Consider the following 8418-nt stretch of genomic DNA (forward strand, 5'->3'; position numbering starts at 1 on the left):
CTAACAGGCTGGGGATTTAGCTCAGTGGTACCATGCCTGCCTCAAAAGTGCAAGATCCTGAATTTAATCCCCGGTACCAAAGTGCAATCCTACTCAAGATGATTTTTAAAAATTAAGTAAAGCATAAAATATATGGTATTATACATATTTATATATCAAATAAATAAAATAACTCAAATATTAATAAAGAAATGTTTTCAAGAAGGACAAGTTGGTAATCTTATTTTACTATTAAGAGTTAGTCACAGGGCCAGTGATTTAGCTCAGTGGTGCAGATGTCTGCCTTTCAAGCACACAGTCCTGAGTTCAATCCTTGGTAATAACAACAGCAACAAAATTAGTCACAATTAAAATTCTAAGCAGTTGAGTATTTGTCCCCTTAACCAAGAGTTCTTTAAATCAAAAAATTGAGAGGACAGCCTCCATTAAGGGAGAAACAGGGCTAACTCCTTAATTCATGTATATGAATACAGTTCTTTTTTTTAAAAGCATTAGTATGCATCTCAAATAACAGATAGCTTCTGAATCCTCGAATCTGTTCAAGTAAACATTTATACTGATTTTAATATATATCATTTGTTGGCAATAGCGTCGCTTCTAGATGTTGACCATCTTGAAAGCATCACCTCTAATTTTTCATCTCTTATCCAAACCATATCTTTGCATCATGTTTGACAATTTCAGCTGAGTCAAATGGAATTAGAATTAAAGTAAGTCAGTTTCATTTAATTGAATTGTTACACATACCTTAAAATGGTTTAATGTTATTCTTAATAAGATCAAGACTCATTCCTAAGTGACAATATTGTAACAGTACATCAACTGCTTCTCATATTTTGTAGAAAATATAAAATGACAAGGCTGGCTCAGTGGTTGTGCCATCTGCCTCACAAGTGCAAGGGCCCAAGTTTGATCCCCACTTCCAAAAAGAAAATATAACACTGCAGTTAAACATGCGTTCAATTGCAGTTATAAAATTTAACTCATCATTGCCAAGTTTCCTTAAAAACTACTTATTATGTTCTGGCTAATTGTGCTGTTAAAGTAACAGGATACTGTGTTTTTCACACTAAGAAATGTTATAAATTCATTGCATGTTTGGTGATGGTGTAAACTACTTTCATAACAACATTTTGTCTACACTTCATTCAAAATTGCAACTGAAACTTCAAGTAAAACTAAACATAGACTTCACAGTGATTTTTCTTTGCCATCAAGAATATCTTCATTGTGAAAAATCTTCATTTTTCAATTTGGCTTCTCTAAAATAATGGTTAATGAGAGTCCTTGTTCTCACTTCTTCTTTTGGATGATAATACCAAAGCAAGTGTGTGAAGTTGTTTACATTTTATTTTGATCTGTGATAATACTCATGGAAAATAAAAGGATGCATAAGAAATGAAATGAGTGTATTTTCTTGTAGCTTTACATATCTGAAGAAAGCTCTATGAAAGTGTAATGTTTGATATATATAAAACTCAATAGAAATAATTTACTGGATTTAAGAAACCCATCTCACTATGTCTACTATTCATATTGTTTTCACTTGACTATATTTATATCAAGCATAAAACTTTAAAGATGATTCGAGCATAAAGCAAATGCATTTGCAACAATGCAAAATATGTCTTTAGGCAATCCCAGGAAATATCATCATGGGTATGTGTACGTCTTGATGCAGTTTCTTTTGCAAAATACCAGAGAGACATTGAATCAGCATCACCTGACCTGTGCTTCTATTTCATAGCTTATTACGTCACATTTATTGGCCTACGTTGAAACAAAGAATTCATGGGAAATACTAAAAACTATTATACACTTTTAAAGTTTAAGATGCTTATCACTGAAGTAAATATAAATTTATCAAATAATGATTTAGACACGGTAATTTAGTCCTAACAGTGCTCTAATTAAGGTTTGGGAATCGAATGGAATGAAATACTGATGATCATTTCAGTCCTTTTTTACTTCAATTCTAGTTATCTCTTTATTTTGTATCCCCTACATTTCCTTCCCTTAACAGCCAAATTGCTCAATCTCTTCAGTTCCTTGTTTCCAAGATGTCATTTTGAAACTGTTCCTGGACAGATTTTGCTGTGTGACTCCCTGGAAAGCTAATCATAGTTATGTGTCACTTCACAATGGAGCTGTGGTCCCAGAGGTACGTCGCTAGGCAATCCCATCAGTGTGCAAACGTCGCAGTCAGCTTCCACAAACCTACGTGGTATACAGCCTGCTGTACACCTCAGCTGCATTGTATGTAGTTAGTTGCCTTTTTGTTGCTGCGACAACATAACTTAGAAAATCATCTTAGAGGAAGAAAGGATGATTTGGGTTCACAGTTTCAAAGGTTTCAGTGCAAGGTGGACCGTCTCTGTTCGTATGGGCTCCTAGTGAGGCAGAGTGTGATGGTGACGGGGGTTGGTGGCAGAGCAAGCTGTTTACCGCATGGTGACCAGGAAGCTGAGGCAGGGGGAAAGAAACAGGGCAAGCTATACCCTTCTAGGTCATACTTCCAGTGACCTGACCAACTTCCAGAAAATCTGGTAGTGACATTCAAAATATAGACAAACTCCTACCAGTCTTCCCCACCTCCACTACTTCTTCGATACACAGGATCAATCTCTCTTTCACAGACTACTGTAAATGATTGGTAACCAGTTTCCCTGCCTCTGTCCTTGACACACTTCAGTCTGCTTTCCCATATTGCAGAAAAATAGGTTCAGTTAAAAGTGAAGTGTTAGGCCCGGGATTTAGCTCAGCGGTTCAGTGGCCTGCCTCGCAAGCGCAAGGACCCGAGTTCCATCCCCGGTACCACACACAGACACACACACACACACACAAAAGTGAAATGATAGAACATGAAATCCTGTAGTGGACCTTGTTTCACTCAAAGCAAATGTCAAAGAATTTAGAGTAGTTTATGAGGGAGACAAGATCACCTGTCTCACTCCACAGATATCTATACCTTTCTGACTCGTTCACTTGCTCACAGCCATTTCCTTGGTGTGCTGGGATCCCACCTGGGATGCTTCTGACCCATTTTTCCTCTTCAGGGAATTCTTTGCTCCTCTCATCCATGTGGATTACACTCAGGGCCACAGGATCTTTATTCAACTGACATAGGAGTTAGAGAAGCTCTTTTTTGCTACTCTAGGCAACTTGTTTTTCTTTTCTTTCTTTTATTTTTTTATAACACTCATCACCATATAGCATACACTTTATTTTACTCATACGTTTGACATTATCTGCCTCATTTCACTACAATATGAGCCGAGAAAATACTTATTTCTGTAAAATGAAACTTTTGAAGGCATCTATACATTTTTATTATTTTGTCATTGTTTTATCTCACTAACAAAATTAACTTCTTTCTTGATAATAACTTTGTATATTTTATAATATTTGACAATAAGAAAAAATGAAATCTAAATGTAGAAAGTGTGATTTAAAAATACAGGGCCCACTGCTGCCAAGTGCCTTCCAATCGAAAGGCAGGCTCATAAAATACTACCACGTGTACTCATCCACTTTGTTCATGGAGCAGATCTGGCACTGTGTGGTTTCTGGCTCTTCCTCAATGTTAAAATGACTGTGAAAGACAAATGTTTTTAATTAATAAATGACATTGAGATGGCCGTGATGGCACAACTAAAGATACAAAAGGAAGAGGACTTCCAGGACTACTTCAGAAAGTAACAAGGATGGTGGCATGAGTGTATTGGAAACAAACCCGGAGAATTTTGTGGGGTTTTATGGTAAGTGTCTTTACTACAATATTTTTTTAAATTTATAGATTCACTACATTACATTGTACTTTTGTTCATATCTCATATGTTTTCTTACAATTTGTTTTGTTTATTCTGTAAAAACAGAAGAGCTCTTTTGTAAATGAATATTATTCTGTGGAAAGTACTTTAACTTTACATTGTATATTTTTCCAAGAAAACCTTTAGGACTCTTATTACATTACGTCTTCTAATATATATTCAGATTTGACACAGTGCTAGTGAAAGAGAAAGACTTCTAAATTAGTCTTGTTATATTTCTGAAGGAACCCTTTCCAGATTCAAATTTCTTATTTTAGTTCTCTACTCTTAAAAAATTATTTTAATTAATGATTGGACATGAGAGACAATTATGGCATAGTAGAAGGCTAAAAGCACATAATGGCATAATTATTTTTTAAAAGCACCATGGGAATAATGTATGTTAAAAGGCCAGTTGGTCTAATGGTTTCTCTGTCCAGTGTGTTGCTGACATTTAACTTTTCTCTTCATTTGTGAAAGGGTAGCTGTTCGATTTTTGTACTGTGGCACAGTCTCCAGTTTTGGAAGAGTGTCAATTTTGGACAGATGACATCCTCAGTGGTGCTAAACACAATGCAACTGTTGCAAATTTAGTAAAGAAGACAGAAAAATCACAGGAGCCAAACAGTTAAGAAAAAAGATTTAAGTAATTTTAAGTGCTTTAGTTATTGAGATGGAAAATGTACTATTTAATTGAAACACAAAAGCAGAAAAAGAATATTAATATAAAGATGAAGAAAGTATTGAATATATGCAAATATAAATAAACTCAAAATCTCTTCCTATATCCATAAAACTCAAATATTTAAGAAAAGGAGACATAAATAAAGAGAACTGAGATGTATTCATAATTGCATTCTTTTATTTACCTGCAAATTCTTTTTTTTGGTAAGGGAGATAGAACTTAGGACCTTACGCTTGTGGGACAGTTGACAGAACCACTGAACTAAATCCCCTCCTCTTACCTGCAAACTCTTACAGATAAAGAATATATTAATTTTAATGTTATAAAAATAAAATCAACTATAATGATAAGTAAAATAATGTTTCTTCTTTGAACATTTTTGTAGATGACATTAATATGTATTTCTCTCTATTCTTATGTTTAATTAGATCTGATCAAGCATACTTGATTGTCCTTGATTAACAATGTCTTAATTTCTTTAATTATAAATACTTACAATAATAACTTTCTGCCTTAGAGGAATACTGTGTTATTGACTAACAACAAAACGTACTCCCCAAAAACTTAATCTACCTGACTATAAGTCAAAACAGTAGGCAAAAATATTAATTTTTAAGACTCTTGCTGATGTTACCCTGCAATCATTGGTATGTTTTAAATTTCATTCTAAACTGAAGAAAAATCATAGATTGATATTGAAATGTATAGTACTATTGTCATGCTTTCTTATAGGTAGCCCATACATTTTTAATGCAAATAATGAAACATTTCCATAACCAGAATTTTTCAGTGAAACATGTATTTTACCAAGGAAAAATACAGATGCAGAATTGTACTAATTGTCTTAAGTATGTATTCACTGCAATTCTGCCCTTATGTCCTAGCTACAATTATATTGTAGTCCAGGAGAGAAATATTGTAGCTTATCTCAATATGTTTACCCACAGCACCAAAATATCTAGTTTCATTAAAGCAGGCAGTGACACGAGAAAGGATGAAGACTGGGAACAAGGTGAAAAGCGGGAGACAGAGAAAAAGTGAAAAAGACAAAACCTAACAATGACAGAGGAAAACTGAATATACCAGGAGAAATTAAGAAGTACTTTTCCAGGCCAGGGGTGTAGTTTAAATGCAAGGTCCTCAGTTCAATCCTGAGTGTGTTTGGCAGACACAGTGCCACTGAGCTGAATCCCTGCCCTTTGGCCGAATTTTCCTTCAGAACAAAGAGGAACAATGAGGGCCTGGAATTTAGCTCAGTGGTGCCACCGCCTGCCTCGCAAGCTCAAGGGAAATTAAGAAGTACTTTTCCAGGCCAGGGGTGTAGTTTAAATGCAAGGTCCTCAGTTCAATCCTGAGTGTGTTTGGCAGACACAGTGCCAGAGAGCTGAATCCCTGCCCTTTGGCCGAATTTTCCTTCAGAACAAAGAGGAACAATGAGGGCCTGGAATTTAGCTCAGTGGTGCCACCGCCTGCCTCGCAAGCTCAAGGACTGGAGTTTGATCGCTGGTAAAAAAAAAAAAAAAAAAGAGCAATAATATATTGGTGATAATTTTGTGTATCATTTAAATGTTCTATTTTTCATGTGTGGGTTAATAACTGGTATTTATGTTCTAATTGGCATCTCTATCATTACTAAAAAATTTGAACATGTTATTTGAACATGTTTTATCAATTTAATAGCCATTTGCATTTTCTCTTTTTGACTTCACTATTGAAATCCTTTACCTTTTTCTTTTCACTACTCATTTTGCTTTTACTCGGGATTTGTAGTAAATTTTTTTCTGTGGTGGGAATCAAACTCAGGACCTTGTGCTTGCAAGGCAGATGTAGTACCACTGAGCTAAATCCCTGGTCCTGTAGTAATTTCTTATAAATTATACACTGTTTTTGTTTCTGTTTTAAGGGGGGGTTGTGCAGGGTGATCAAATTCAGGTCCTCGCACTTGCAAGGCAGGTGACGAAACCACTGAACTAAATTCTTGGCCCTCAGGGCAAGTTTAAATACAGTTAATGTATTTGTACAATCTGCTTCTCTGTTAACTTTGCCATAGTTTAGCTTCTGATATAATCAGTCTGAATAGCTTAGTTTCCCATACATCTTATGGTTGGTGTTATATGAATGCTGTGAAACTCATTATCTTCCTAAGCTCTTATTTTTCTGCTATTTTTAATGTTATCATCCATGTAGTTATTTATGTCATATTTAGATCTTTAACCTCAGAGAAATCCACTTAGATACAAGTTTATTTTTCTCCTTCTTGAACAAGGTTACAAAAATTTTATTATACAATCCATTCTTTATTAACTGATAATTCTATCTTCATAATACATACATTTTTCAGATATGCCAATGCCTATCTTTATGTGCTTTATCTTGTTCTATTCGATTTGTTACCTGTTCTTATAGTATCATGATCATAGACCATAGCTTTTTCCAAAAGCTTTCTTATGTATATAATTTATCGTAGTATCTGGCAGGAAAAATGCTTCTCCATACTTTCATCGTGCATGTCTTTTTTCAAGATTGACTTAGCTATCTGAGGTTTATTCTTCCATATTTGTCTTAGATGTATTTTAGAACAATTCAGAAAAATAGCTGTGTTATTAACTTTCTCCTTACTAGGACAAAATAACCAACACCCACAAGTTGGAGGAAGAAAAGTTTATTTTAGCTCACAATCTGTAGAGGTTTCAGCCCATAGACAGCTAAGTCCACGACAGGGTGTCATGGCAGAGGAGAAGCAGTCCATGGCCGGGCAGGTAGGAAACTTCTCCTTCCACCCAGGGTACAAGCCTATTGGTCAGTGCCAACCACACCCAGGGTGGGGCTTCCCCTTTCAGTAATCCCATCATCCACTACTACAATAAGCTAATCATTGGGCTCATGCAGTTATCACAAACATGATCCAGTATCACATGCCCATGATCTGACCACCTCTGAAAGCCTCACCTATAAGCTCAGTCTTTGGGGGAACATCTAGCTACAAGCCATGATAATTACAGTTAAACCTAAATAATCTAGTCACAGAATTTTACCAGAATTATAAAGAGTTTAAGTAATTCTTCTGGAAATTCACAAGGATAAAAAGTTAAATAACTTTCCTTTGAGGTATGGAACACTTTTATTTGTGTCCTAATAGAATGTAATTACTCTTCCTGATTATCTGTCTTGTGTATCCTCCCTCAAAGGAATATCTACTTGAAAAGTTACCTTATATTTCCCAGGATGTTTTGAATTGTATCTTGCTTTTCCATTACAATTTCTATTTTTAATTTATTATTGCTACTATAGAAATACTCTAAAATTCTTACACTTTCACCATAAACGGAACAGTCATGATAATTCTTTAATACTTATGATAATGTATGCTTTAATTCCTTTTCTTTTTCTATGCTGCCCAGTGATCTCAATATCTGCATAATAGATTCACCCTGTAAGGTAATACAAAGTAATAGAACCATACTCTTTATTGAGAATAAAAAAGCTAAAACACTATAGACAGAATTACCAGCTTTAGCAAATAAAAATGCAGGATGCCCCATTACAGTTATTTTACTTTATATTCAGATAAAGAATGAGTGATTCTTCACTATGCAATAATTGGGACATATTTCAATCAAAAGCTTTTCGGTCTTTATCTGAAACTAAAATGTAATTGGCATTCAGTATTTTATCTGGTGTCTGAATTCCCCTGTGATTCTATTTCATAGGTAATACTGAGAATGACTCATATAGATGATTGTATTCCCAGAAACTAATAGCAATTTCATTGCTTGCTTTCAAATCATTACACTTCAATCAGTTTAAAGTAATTAATAAATTTATTTATGAGTCATCAAGACAATGGAAATATGTAATGTGCTTACTGAAAATGTTTCATTGATCTGCTCTATTAATTTTGGCCCATGTATTATGGGTGATTCT

General features: G+C 34.7%; 1 long non-coding RNA gene across 1 annotated transcript; it reads left to right on the forward strand.

Moving 5' to 3' along the window:
* Nucleotides 1-3662: 3662 nt before the first annotated feature.
* Nucleotides 3663-7150, forward strand: LOC104868856. The gene is made up of 3 exons (XR_782119.1): nucleotides 3663-3758; nucleotides 4290-4436; nucleotides 7117-7150. It is a non-coding gene; the product is annotated as an uncharacterized LOC104868856 (long non-coding RNA).
* The last annotated feature ends 1268 nt before the right edge of the window (nucleotides 7151-8418 follow it).

Source organism: Fukomys damarensis, unplaced genomic scaffold (assembly GCF_012274545.1).
Source record: "Fukomys damarensis isolate Sample0158 unplaced genomic scaffold, DMR_v1.0_HiC HiC_scaffold_38, whole genome shotgun sequence".
NCBI lineage: Eukaryota > Metazoa > Chordata > Mammalia > Rodentia > Bathyergidae > Fukomys > Fukomys damarensis.